Here is a 13,981-nt window from a genome sequence, read left to right on the forward strand (position 1 = left end):
TGGATTGATCATCAGATCAGTGCCCTAGCAGGGTGCATCCTTGGCTTCCTTGCGGTGGGTACTTGGTTTCCACTTCAGGGTTTTCTTTCTACTTCTTCCTTCCTTGTGTATGAGAACCTGGAGGTGTTGGATGGGTTGGTCTACAAGGTCACCTCCACTGCTAGGATGATAGGATTCCTAATAGGGCCCTTGACTGACATACATTGTGCATGATAAAATGTGGGGAGCCAGGAGACTGAAAGAAGGGCCTCTCAGCGTCAGAAATGAGAACGCACTGGAGGCTGGTGATTACTTCTGGACCCCCTCTTCCCCATCCATTGTTTTGGCTAAAAGTTATCATAAATTGGGAGTCCTTCCCTTTATTGGTCTAGAAGTTCCCTCAGGAAGCAGCCATCACTTCTCTCCCAGCTCTTCACAGATGGGGGAGGGAAGAGGAGCAAGAGAAGACTTTTCGGTTTTCCAAATGGCAGATTTGGTTTCTGGCATGTAAGGAGCCACATATAAAAAGAAAAGGCATTGAGGCATGTGAGATTTGACTTAAGTGGAGGAGATCCTTGCCCTTAAGCAATAATCTGTGTATTTAGGAAGACAATGACCCAGCAAGAAGTCCAGCAGTGCCTCCTGAGTGCCTGGGCACCTGGTGGAGATGGTGCAGGGACCCTGGCAAAAGAGCCTCTGGGACAGGAGTTGTAGCCACCAGCCTGTCTCACACACTCACACTCGCAATTAGAGCACAACGGGAATTTAATTAACTGCCAGAGTGTGCTTTTGACCATAAGCATTCTAGGAATGAGGTGCTGTGTGGGGTTTGAGATGAACCTTGGAAAATACTTAGGGAGAGGCTTGTTTTAGGCTGTCAGGAAATCTTCATCTTGTCACTTTGTAAATTTCTGACCTTGCTCAGTTAGTTACAAAACCAAAAACAAAAGCTTTCTGTCCACAAGTGAGATAAGAGAGTTTTGCAAGACATCTCTCTATCCTTGGAGTGTTGTGGCCTTCTGTGGGTTCTGCAGTTTCAATTGCTAGCGGTTTCATTCCTGCTCAGTTAGTGAAATTGTGGCATCTTCCCAGTGTCTTAGCGTGACTGCTCTATAGCTTTAACAATCATTGTTTTAAGGGGCAAGTGCCTTCTTACTGCATAGTATCTCAGCATTCTCTGATGTTTTGTCCATTTATTTTTCTATATGAATTTAAGAACCATTTTTATCAAGTTTTATAAATGACCTTGGTGATATTTTGACTGGAATTGCATTCAATTTATAAATTAAGTTGGGAAATATTGTCATCTTTTCTGCATTTAGTCTTAAGCTGGAAGTATGGCCTCTCAATCTGTTCAGGTCACTATTTCTCTCGTTAAGGATTTGTATTTTCTTCATGTGATTTTAATATGTCCTATGTGAGTTTAATATGTTAATATATATCATATATTTCCCAAGTATTTGATGTGTTTGTTTCATTGTGAGTGGGCTTTTTTTCATTATATTTTCAGGCTGCTTATTGTGTATTTATAGAAATGGTATTGATTTTTGTATGTTTTTCTCATCTTCTGCCACTTTCAGAATTGGTTGGTTTATGAGGCAACCAGCAGCCTACTCAAGCAAACACTCAGAGAAGGTTCCCGAAGGATTTGGTAGAAGAGACTCCCTCATCAGGGAAAGAGTTGAACTAAGTCAGCGGTTCCCAAATGCCAGTCTGCAGTGAGATGAGAAAATGAGAGATGTTATAGTGGAGCTTCCATCAAGCCAAATTTATCCTGAGCAGGGACTTTTGATTTTGATTCTTGATTTTGAGGCTACATAAGCTCCTGCCTTTTAGAATTTTGATGTCATTTCTTTCTAGAAGGATTGTAGATGGTAATTAGGGGTTTTGTTTTGCTTTAAGATTTTAGAATCTTTGAAAATAAATAAATCAGAAATGCTTATAGTAAATGAATGAATGAATACATAAAGCTGCTTGAATTGTACCCTCCCCAAAAGATATTAGATTTTTTTTTTTTTTTTTTTTTGAGACAGAGTCTCACTCTGTCGCCCAGGCTGGAGTGCAGTGGCGCAGTCTCGGCTCACTGCAAGCTCCGCCTCCCAGGTTCTAGCCGTTCTCCTGCCTCAACCTCCCGAGTAACTGGGACTATGGGCGCCCACCACCGCACCTGGCTGATTTTGTTTTTGTATTTTTAGTAGAGATGGGGTTTCACCGTGTTAGCCAGGATGGTTTCCATTTCCTAATCTCATGTTCTGCCCTCCTCGGCCTCCCAAAGTGCTGGGCTAACAGGTGTGAGCCACCGTGCCCGCTGATGTTGTTTTTTAGATTTTGCTTTTATTTAGTTTTCAGTGACTTTATCTAGCAGATTAAAAAAAAAAAGCAAAACAGCTGGCAACCTGATGTGAGTGTCACACATTTCTGTTGAAATATTAGCGTGGTCTGGCCGGGCACAGTGGCGGAGATTTTGGTCTAAAATCTCAAAATCTCGGAACCTCCAATGCGGTGTCGTTTGGGTTTTACAGTTGTGATATTTGGTAAATCTGGACTTCTTTTTATATTTTAAAATCATTTTTAGTTTATTCTTTTGGGTTCTTCTAGTTAGTAGTGCCAGTTAGATGGATGTTTTTATTACTTATTTCGGCTTTCTCTGACTTCTTCATCCTTCGTCTATGCCTTGCAGTGTCCTCTGAAAGTGTGTAGGAGAGAGAAGGGTGAAATGGGGGCACCCTCATTTTATATCTGTTTTTAAAGGGATTTTTCTCTGTCTTTTCTCTGACAGTATTTAGGTGGGCTTCAAAGGGAAAATAGATGGTATCTTATGAGAGGGCTCAACAGAAAGTTTGGAGGTGAGAAACCAAAGCCAAATTTGGGACCACACAGGCCTGGATATAAATCTTGCCTCCTTCTGCTTGCTAGTTGACCAGTGACTATGGCTGATGGTGGTGATGGTGCTGGTTATGGTGGTGGTGATGGTAGTGGTGATGGTGGTGGTGGTGGTGGTTTTGATGGTGGTGTAGTGGTGGTGATGGTGATGATGATGTGGCTGTGGTGATGATGGTGGTGGTGATGATGGTGATGGTGGTGGTGATGGTGGTATAGTGGTGATGGTGGTATAGCAGTGGTGGTGATGGTAGTGGTGATGGTGGTGGTGGTTATGATGGTGGTGTAGTGGTGATTATGGTGGTGGTGGTGATGATGGTGGTGATGATGGTGGTGGTGGTGGTGATGGTGGTATAGTGGTGGTGGTGATGGTAGTGGTGATGGTGGTGTAGCAGTGGTGGTGATGGTAGTGGTGATAGTGGTGGTGGTGGTGGTGGTTATGATGGTGGTGTAATGGTGGTGGTGGTGGTGATGATGTGGCTGTGGTGGTGGTGGTGGTGATGCTAGTGGTGATGGTGGTTATGATGGTAGTGTAGCGGTGCTGGTGGTGGTATAGTGGTGGTAATGGCCAAGAAGTGAGAGAATGAGGGGGCAGGATTTTGAGGAGCCTAGCCATGCAGAAAGAGCCTAAAATAAAGTTGGAGTTGGCAGTCAAGTTGGATTTTTTTAAATTTCACTTTCCAGTTCTCTTTTAGTGGCTTCTTAATGGAAAGCCTTAGAAGCTGTAGAGTTTGGTCTGCACAACTGCACTGAGTGCCCACTCTAGGTCCTGTACTCTGCGAGGCACCGGGAATACGATGGTGAATGCATGCAGTGAGGGGGATCTGGAAATAATGAGTCATCGTGCTAAGGAGGGTCTCATTACAATCTGAGCTAAGGACACTGGAAAAGAAACATGTTCTTTTGGTGTTTTTTTTCCCCCAAGTATGCAGCAGAAGAAGCCGCCCTGGATTTGGGCAAAGCAGGGAATACTTTACTGAAAAAGTGATACGTGCACATTTGAGCTGAGAACTGAAGGGTGAGCATGTGGCAGCAGGGGAGTGGTGCGGTTCCAAGTTGAGGAGTAGCCAGAGGGTGGTGCAGTTCCAAGCTGAGGAATAGTGTATTTGCCAGCCCTCTGGCGGAAAGAAGCTAAGCCTGTTAGGGAAACTCACAGGTCAGCAGAGCTGGAGGACAGAGATGAATCTGGAGGGGTGGGCAGGGGTCTCTGGGCCCAGCAGGTCAAACTGCAGTCTTTCTGTTGTCTTGAACAGCCATAAACAATGGGAAGCCTTTGTCCTGATGGCCATGAGGGACTGAAATCAAGTCTATTTTAAAGACCTCTCTGGCCACAGAGTAGTGGGATGGAATTTGAGAGGAAGCTAGAGTTGATAGTAGCTGGGTCTAGGGAGGTGGCTGCTTTTAGAAATACATAAAGCTGAGGATAGTGAGAGTGGCTTTTAGAGTTATTTAGGAGAGGGACTTATAAGGCTTGGTGATAACATGGATGTGGGGAATTGGCTGTGTCAGGATGACACCCAGGTGGAACTAGATGGAAGCTAGTGCTTTTCACCAAGCTAGAGAAGCAGGAAAAGAGGCCCAGGTGTGAGGTGGCAGGAGGTCATGAGTTCTGCCATGTTAAGTGGGGTGGTGGGGCCAAGAGTTCTGCCAAGTTGAGTGGAGTGGTGGGGCCAGGAGTTCCGCCACGTTGAGTGGGGTGTTGGGGCCAGGAGTTCTGCCAAGTTGAGTGGGTGGTGGGGCCAGGAGTTACTCTATGTTGAGTGGGGTGGTAGGGCCAGGAGTTCCACCACGTTGAGTAGGGTGGTGGGGCCAGGAGTTCCGCCATGTTGAGTGGGGTGGTGGGGCCAGGAGTTCTGCCTTTCGTCTGTTGAGAGCAAGTTGCCTTTGGGCTGCACGTGACAAGGTATCAGACAGGTAGAAAGATGTTCTAGGTCTTGGGCACAGTGGAGAGGCTGTCATAGCAGAAAAAGTCTAGTGCTAAGTGGGAGACAAGAGAGGAACACTCCAAATTGAGTTTCCAACCAAAGTCATTATCAACAGGAGTCATCCTGGAGCTGGAAGGCACTGGAGAGATCGAGTCTCAGCCCTTTTATTTCACAAGTAAGGAAACTGAGGCTTAGAGAGGGAGGTGGGACCTGCTGGTTAGTGGTAAAACCACTCTTAGACTGAATTTTTCTAGTCCTAGTTCTGTCTCTCAATTGTTTACTACACCAGGCAGAGAATCTTCTTGTGGAGGTGGAACATGAGCCAAGGGCTCAGATGTCAGCCCCCTTGATATCAGATCTATTTTTTGTCAACAACCAAATGAACAGCTTCACATTCTTTTCTTGATCACTTTAGAACTGACATTCCTCCAGCTCCTTATTAAAGAAAGAGCAAAGCAAGAGCTGGCTAGAAGTCGTTTGGAAGGTAGAAATAGACTATACCATGTCTTTAATGATCAGCCTGGCACAGTCACATGGCAGCCAGGAAGTTTGGCCAAGGCTAAAGCCAGTATGACTTGGTGGCACTCTCTTTTTCTGTTGGTTGTTCCAAAAGCACCAGTTATTACTTAAAACTGGCCCCTAAAATAGGAGCATTAAGGTACAAGAAAGGCAAGTTCGTTTTTCTCAAGATCCTTTTTCAAGATGTCTACACTGTGAAACTGATAACATATCAGCAGCTTCTCCCAGCCATGACTTCTTAACTTTAATGTTTAACTGCACATGCAATTATATGAATTACATGTATTATCTAATCGTTTTAAAATATTAGATAAAGCTAAGGCTAATGTCTACTTTGATGACCCTGTACCAGTCACAGTTTTCATACACCACCTCTCAAATCCCCCAGAGGTTACTAACCTCACAAATGATGGGTTTCCATACAGGATGTCATATTTAAAAACACAAACATAACTGTGTTTTCAAACACAGTTTTTCATGTGTTTCATTGGGCTTCACGTTGCAGCCTTTTCATGTATCTGTATATCTTGGAGACCCTTTCCTGTTGGTTCCTGTAGGATCTGCCTTGTTCTGTTTCACCGTCACCTCATTGTCTGGGCTGAATAAAGACAGTCAGCAGTCACGTGCCTGTCGACGTGCATTCAACTATTGCCACTTTGTCCCTATTAGAAATTGTACTGCCGACCATGTCGTGGTACACACCTCCATGTAAATGTCACAAGTGTTTCTCTGGAGATGATATCAAGCAGTGGAGTTGCTGCTCACAGGCCAACACAGAGCCTTGGCTACATGGCACTTCTCTACGAGGCCACCAGTGTGTCCCCACCAGCAGTGCCTGAGTATTTGTCTCCCATGCCCTCTTCTTTCTGGTAGAGGAAACAGTAAGACCTGTAGCATCCCCAGGCCCTCTGTGAGTTAGGAGAGAGGTCTTGGAGCTGTTTTCCTGCTCTGCTTGTGGGACTGGGTTTCTGAGGCCCAAGACCTTGGCTTCATCAATATTTTCTCTAGACTGTCAAGAAAAGAAGTTGAACTTCAGAGAAATATATCTCAGAAATTTGCCACAAGGAAAGGACTAGGGAAAACCTAACTAAAAGATGTTAGAAAAGAGAGGCCAAGTGTATCCCAGGGTATGTGTCCAGTTTTGTTTAGTCTTTCAGGAAGGCGACTGAGCTGTTTTAGAAATAACATAGTTCAGCCAGGTGCGGTGGCTCACGCCTGTAATCCCAGCACTTTGGGAGGCCGAGGTGGGCAGATCACTTGAGGTCAGAAGTTCAAGACCAGCCTGGCAACATAATGAAACCCCATCTGTACTACAAATACAAAAAAAAAAAAAAAAACAAGCCAGGCATGGTGGCACGCGCCTATAATCCCAGCTACTCAGGAGGCTGAGGCAGGAGAATTGCTTGAATCCAGGAGCCAGGATCATGCCACTACACTCCAGCCTGGGCGGCAGAGTGAGACTCTGTCTCAAAAAAGAAAGAAAAGAAAGAAGTAACAGTTCAAACCGCCATTGGAGAACTCTTAATGGTGCCCCGATTATAAACCATGCATCTCTCCCTGATTATAAACCATGCATCTCTCCCTGATTGATTATAAACCATGCATCTCTCCCTCACCATCTGATCATTTTAAACCCAGATCCCTTCTGCTAATCCAGGATCTAAACAGTTTAAGCCGGGAATGGCCACAATTTAAAGAATGCTCTCCAGCCTTTGAAATTCAGGTCCCGTTCCCCTTGGCCCCCGAACCCTCCCCCTGCCCACTCATTGTAGGCATAGATGAGTTAGTCATGGTGTATAACTAGGGTTACCATAAAATTTGTCGTACAACTGGGACATTTTTAAGCATGAAAGGCAGTGCTAACCAAGGGGATGCTGGGATGACAGGGGCAGAGCAGGCTGACTGGGCCCCCCAGCACTCCCGTCATGCCAGCATCCATGTTGTTAATAGTAGTATGACAACACTGCAAAAAAAAATGTACATGCTCATTCACATAACTATAAAAATAATTACTATTAATGTTATTATTATTAGCACTTTTAAAAGAGAAGTAACTTCCCTTCTCCCACTATTTTTCAGTAGACTTCAGTGTGCTGAAAGTTCTCCCATTGAGAGCACTTATGCAGTTGGGTAACTATCTACATGAAAGTGACATTTGCTCATCTGTCTTTCTTGCTGAAGTTATCGTCTAAAGGTAAGCAAAAGGACAAGCTCAGGAGAAAGAAAATGGAGCACTCTCAGAGACCTTTCCAGGGGCTGCGGATTGGGAGGAACGAGGCCTGTGGCCACCAGTTGTCGTGGCTTTATGCAGCAGCAGCAGTGGCAGGGACTCTGGGCTTCCACACTCCCCTCTCGCCCATGCCGGGAGCAATGCAGCCTCTTCTAGCAGGGCTAGGATGCCCCACAGCTCTGGGCCTTGAACAGGGTAGGGGTCCATTCAGACTGGGAGTTGCTGGCCTAGGGTTATGAGTGGCTTTTGTTGGCAGAGACTACAGTTAAACCCATCTAAGTGCCAAAGTACCTTAGAAATTAGAACAAAAAGTACAGTCCCTTAGGAATATCAAGGTCATTTTTGCTCAGACTTCAATTATTTTCACACCACCTTCAGTTTTTGCCATATTCCTATACTGAAACTGCACTTCACCGTTCTCTCTAAGTCAGCTATTTCTTTATGTAAATACATTTGTTTTTAAAGGAAAATTATGCAACTGCTATTGAAAGATTACCAGTCTCACTGGCTTCTGGTTAAGTATTTTAAAAACACTCATGAAGACAAGTGCATGCTCTGAAAATGGCAGCATGGCCGATGCCCCTCCAGGCACAGCCCTGAGCACCTCCTTGATCCTGTCCCCCATCCACCCAGTCTCTTCATTGACCTGAGAAACGCTCGTCTGGACTGTAGGAGAGATGGTGAGGGATGGTCTTGTATGACACAAAGATTTCCCACTAAAGGGGACAAATGATTTTTTGCTCCCAGTATCTGGTCAGGTGCCTCTTAGCTGAGAAGTGGTAGGAAGAGTTCTTATTCCTTCCAGTGGAAGCCTGTTGAGTTTCAACAGGGCTAAATTACTTGGGGCACATTTTCTTCCCATGACATTTGTCATCTAAGTCAACAGATGGAGTTGTCTTGATCTGCCTTTACCATGACATTTGCTCCCACTTCACATGTTTATGTTTGCAGATGCAGCCAAGAAACAGTCGGTAGAACTGTGTCCCAAACCCCAGTGAGATGAGCCCGGGTGCTTCTCACTTCCTGCTGGCATGCGCTGAAGCAGCGTTCCAGCCAGAAGGCCTCTCACAGAACCCATCCACTCACCTCTGTTCTCACTCCCGGCTTTTCTGGGGATTGGGTGTGGGGAGCTGGGTCTGTTCTCCCATTGTGCTCTCTGTTCTTGATAGAATGCCAGAAAGTACAATGCTCTCTTCGTTAAGTTCAAAAGCAGGCAAAACCAAGTAATGCATATGTGATAGAATGTTTACAGCGAGCAGATGATAAACTCAGCTTCTGCATTTGGTTTCTTCTGGCAGGGGCTACCACAAGGAGTGGGAGCAGGACATTCTGCTAGGTGAAGTTCCTGGCTGTGTTCTTTCTTAGGTTGGGCTGCATAGGGTTACAGGGTTGAATGACAATATTTTTAAATACTAACTTTTAAAAGTGCATATTCGGACTGCCTCCACGGGTCAGCGGCATGGACAGCTGAAACCAGCCCAGAGCATTTGGGGAATGGTGGGCCTGCTGTGCTGTGGTAAAAGGCGATTGTTTTGAGGCTGAGCTGTTGCTGACCAGCGTGGTGGGACTTTGCTCACCTTTCTTCTTTCTATACAAATTAAGAAGAGTTCTTAGCACATATTAGACCCTTAGTAAATATTTGTTGAACAATTTTTCACTTGTGTATTTTTAACCTTGTTGTTACGGAAATTTTCAAGCACACCAAAGCAGAGAGGAGGCCAGCGCAGCTGCGCTGCCCGTCAGCTTCTGCTGCTCTGGTTTCCTCTGTCACCACACTTTTTCTTCTGGAGCCCTTCACAGCAAATCCCAGAAATCATAGTGTTTCACCCCTGGCAGTTTTGGACAGTAGAGTGGGTTCTTCTGTTCTGGATTTGTGGCTCTGATCCTAACAGTTCGTTCTTCCTGGGTTCTTTTAGGATATGTTGAAGCCGACCTCTTCCTCCCCAAAGACAGCGTGTCAGGAAAATGAAGCCTTTCTTTGTATCTCCCTGTGGGGGATTTCCTCACTGCATAGGTGTGTACTTGGCTGCACATTTGTCCTGGGCATTTTGCTGGACCCACATATCAATGATGAGAGAAGAAGCCGTGGCCTAGGGCCTCCATGCAAATGCAGGCTGATGGCATGGTTAGGGGAGCAGAGCCTGGTTCCTGTGAGTGCTAGGAGTGTTCTGAAGCGACCACCCATCTTTTGAGCCCCCTTTCAAGACTCCCAAGTTGATTGTTGGTGATTTCCCCCATTGCCAAGTCAGAGTGGACATTTTCCTCAGACGGTGCCCCAGTGGACTGCAGCTCTGCCCTCCTGACAGAAGGCACATTGGGAACATGCAGAGCCCACATCCAGGGTGATGGCAGTTGTCACCATCCATGTGGAAAGACCTGGCCCCGGCCAGCTGCTGGGCCTCTTTGCACTGTATTAATAGCAAGGCCGTGGGGCCCACTGAGGTCGGGAGACAGAGAGGGAAGGAGGACAGCTGTGGCAGACATCACCCCATGCTCCAGACATGTGCACCCGTCACAGGCATACAGATGGCCACACCTTGACCTGCTGCTCCAGAGCCCCCCAAGCCCCTGCCAGCCTTCTCCTTGTAGGGGCAGGAATTGGCTCGCACTGACGACCCATTTGACAGAGGAGCCAAATTAAGAATGGCATGATTGGAATAGAGGGTTCCAGTGGCCCCATGTTCAGGGTCAGTTTACGCTTTTATTGGACGCACATGGGCATGGGGGCCGAAAATGAGGCAGTGGTATTTAAACAGCTGGGGGTATTGGGTTCTATATGCCAAGGCTGGACAGATATTTTTAAATGTCACAGGCCAAATGGAAGCTCAGTTGGCAACAGGATGGAGGGGCAGGGGGATTTGGAGGCCACTGCATTGCCGTGGCTAGATATGGCCAGGAGAGCTGAGTAGGATTAGGGCCTGGGAAGAAGCCAGCCTGGGAAGTGCCCATGAAGAGGGAGCAGGAAGGATCATATGAGAAAGCGGTAGGCGCCGGGGTGGCAGGCAGGCAAGAGTGCAGGTGCTGGAGCCAGGGGCGGACAGAACTGTGTGAAAGCACCAAGGACAGGGCCAGAGGAGCCAGGTCAGAGCCCAGCCCTAGCTCAGGGGAATGCATAGGGAGCAGAGCTGGTGGGTCAGGGCCCTGTTCTGGCATCAGAGAGATGTGAGCGCTAACCTTAGCACCCCACTTTCCACCCTGGGGCCTTGGGGCTACTTATTTATCTGCCAAGGCAGTTTCCTGACTTCAGGGAAGGGGCCAGGAGAGGATTAAGTAAGAACAAGCAGCACCTGACACTCAGAAAAGTGTCCCTAAATGATCGCCACCATTATTAATAGTACAAATTAATGGGTGGCCAGCCTCCATTGTGTGATGAAGCCGGAAGCTGCTCTCCAGGCCTGCTCTCTCCCAGAGACACGGTGCGTTTCAGCCACATAGGAGTTCTTCTAAGGGTAAATGATGATAATCACCAACAGTTAGGTGTCAGCAGATTTTACAGAAGCCTTTGGCCATTTGACTTCTCCTGGCCTCTAGTTTTCTGGGGCCTGCCTCTTCCTGTCCATGGACAACCGTAGCTGGGGGGCGACCGCCCCCTGTCGGCCAGCAGCACACACACCCCCGTGCCTGCCACCACCTGTGCCTGTCACTCATCTATGAGTGGGGCCTGGCCTCCGTAGGCATTTGCACTTGCTCTCCCTGCAGTAAAGTGGAGCTATTATTATCTTATAAGAAACAAGGGTCATCATCAGAATTGGGCAGGGACCCAGCAACTGAGTTCTGGCCGGGGCCTCCTTGCCTTTGCTGTGACATTGGTCTGGGCGACCTGGGCTGATGGATGAGCACTGAGTGGCCAGACCTGGGGAGCCATCATGGCTGCCTGCTTTCCTCTTGGTGGGCCCCGTAGTGAGCTGAGCAGAAACACAACATGGCTAGGGCAGTTACCGTGGCCACCTAACATCTGTGCGTCCCTTGGCCTCCCTCATTCTTGTCAGGATAGGGATGACTTAGGAAAGCTGGAGGAGGCCCAGGCTGCTCTGAAACCTGGGCCTTGCTTTTCAGCCCAAGGGATTCAAGAGAGGAGGAGGTAAGGGAGGAGGGGAGTTTCTACTGGGGCTCTTGTGGGCCTCATGTGGCCCCTGAGTTAATCCCTATTCGTATTCAGAATTCCCTCCTTTTCCTTGGTGGGTCAGAGTTCTCTCTTGCTCATCCAGGCCTGAGAGAAGAATCCATGGCAGTTGTGACCACAGCTAGGCCTTAACTCCTTCAGGGCCATGTACATGAAGGCTCAGAAGATCCCCTCATCTTCTGAAGAAGTGAGAGTCTCCTCCTGTGGGCTTCCAAGGGACACTGTGGTTAGCCATGCTCGCACAGCCTGCCCCATGCTCAGGCTTCTTGGCACAGAGAAGCCCTTCCTGATTTATGGTGCCTACCATGTTCTAGGCATTAGAGAAATGCATTAATTTACTCTTCCTAGCAAGCTTGTGGGGAAACTGAGGCACACACTGGTCAAATGGTTTGCCCAAGGCCACACAGCAGGAAAGTCGTGGAGTCTGGATTTGAACTCCAGTGGTTAGTCAGGCTCCAGAGGTTGCCTTTCAAACCACTGTCCTCAAATGCTGCCTGGAAAATGATGGAGCTGATGGCGGGGTCCGAGGTGATGCTCTGGTGAGTCGGGAGCCTGCCAAGTCACAGGAGCTGGGGAAAGAGCCCACTGGACAGAGGGGACAGCCAGTGGAAAGGCCCTGAGGTGGGAAAGAGCTGGCCATGAGCTGTAGGGAAGCATTCCTTCCAGTCTGGCTGCAGGAAGTGAGCAGGGGCAGGGGAAGGAGCTGGGGTAGCTGAGGAGGCAGCACCGTAAGGGCAGCCTGTGGCCGTGGCACTGGGGTCTGATTCCAAGTGCAGTGGGAGGCCCTGAGGCTTCTGACCAGGACCCTGCTGGCCTGAAGGTCTCCCCGACTAGGAGATGGGATTCTCGTGGCAAGAGGAGAGCCGGGAGAGCAGGAGCTGAGCTGCCCCACACTGGGTAGCTGGGGTCTGTTCACTGAAGGGTATCTGATATGGTTTGGCTCTGTGTCCCCACCCAAATTTCATCTTGAATTGTAACTCCCACAATTCCCACGTGTCGTAGGAGGAACCTGGTGGGAGGTGATTGAAGTATGGGGGTGGGTCTTTCCTATGCTGTTCTCGTGATAGCGAGTCTCATGAGATCTGATGGTTTGAAAAAACGGGAGTTTGCCTGCACAAGCTCGCTCTGCCTGCTGCCATCCATGTAAGATGTGACTTGCTCCTCCTTGCCTTCTGCCGTGATTGTGGGGCTTCCCCAGCCATGCGGAACTGTAAGTCCATTAAACCTCTTTCTTTTGTAAATTGCCCAGTCTCAGGTATGTTTTTATCAGCAGCGTGAAAACGGATTAATACAGGGTCTATCTGGGAGAGGCTGCCTTTCTCTGAGGCCTCTTGCTTGGCAGTGTAGAGGACGTTCCCTAGTGCTTCTGGAATCTTCCTTGGCCCTTTGGGACTCAGCCTATAGTCAGAGCTGGTTCCTTAGGCTTTAGGTGGGGCACCCTTGGAGAGCTCCCTGGGGTAGGTGTCCAGGTGTCATGTACGGCTCTGGTGCCTCTGGTGCCTCCCTCCCTTCATCTACCTAGTGCTTCTGGAGGGCTTGGTGCAGCGTCATCTTGGCAGCTGGGCCAGGAGGCTGGGCTTTGTGGGTTTTCCCATTTATATTTCTTTATAGGTGAAAAATGAGCCTCACCTGTCTGGCTCAGTGGTGAGCACCCAAGGTCACATCTCTAGTTCCATGACAAAAACACCAGGTCAGGTGCATGGGTGGCTGGCACTCACCGTGGCAACACCATGAAGACATCTCTTTGCCATTCCTGGTGCCCCCATTGGAGCAGGCATCTGAACTCTGGTGATTGAGAACCTGGGGGCTCTGGTGGGGCACAGATGCCAAAGCCCTCCCCACTAGATGACACAGCTGCAGTGACAGGTACGGACAAGCCTTCAGCACCCCTTTTCCGGACGGGTCACCTGGGGTGGGGGTGCGAGGACCCCTTTGCCCTGGGCACCTGTTGGACAACAGTCTGGGTCCCAGCTGTTCTGCCTCACACTGAGGTTGTGGTCACCAGTGTGGGTCCCGGTGTTTTGTTTTTGACAAAGGTTGGGACCAGAGGTAGATGGGTTCACCTGTTCTATTGTTTCATGATGGAAACAATGCTGGTTGGTTGCCTGGTTTCTGCTTGGGTTCCCATTCCTTGCCCTGGCCCTACAGGATTAGTGGAGCACCATAGCCCTGCCTCCTTTCTCTGGCCAGCCAGAGGGCTTCAGAAAAGGCTTATCTAAGCACTCTGTTCTTGAGGGCCCTGAAGAAGTCGACTCTGGCAGATGTCTTGTCTCAGATCACAAAGGCCTTGGAGATTGGGACTCCACACCCATTTCATTGAAACCT

At 48.3% G+C, this 13,981-nt stretch overlaps 1 long non-coding RNA gene across 1 annotated transcript in view; it reads left to right on the forward strand.

The window, feature by feature from the left end:
• LOC115892704 overlaps positions 1-12,674 on the forward strand; it is a 30,091-nt gene extending 17,417 nt beyond the window's left edge. Inside the window, exons 2-3 of the long non-coding RNA XR_004052599.1 lie at positions 7,386-7,497; positions 9,450-12,674. This is a non-coding gene — a long non-coding RNA (uncharacterized LOC115892704). The remainder of the gene's footprint in view (positions 1-7,385; positions 7,498-9,449) is intronic.
• Positions 12,675-13,981: the final 1,307 nt, after the last annotated feature.

Source organism: Rhinopithecus roxellana, chromosome 13 (genome assembly GCF_007565055.1).
Source record: "Rhinopithecus roxellana isolate Shanxi Qingling chromosome 13, ASM756505v1, whole genome shotgun sequence".
Classification (NCBI taxonomy): Eukaryota; Metazoa; Chordata; class Mammalia; order Primates; family Cercopithecidae; genus Rhinopithecus; species Rhinopithecus roxellana.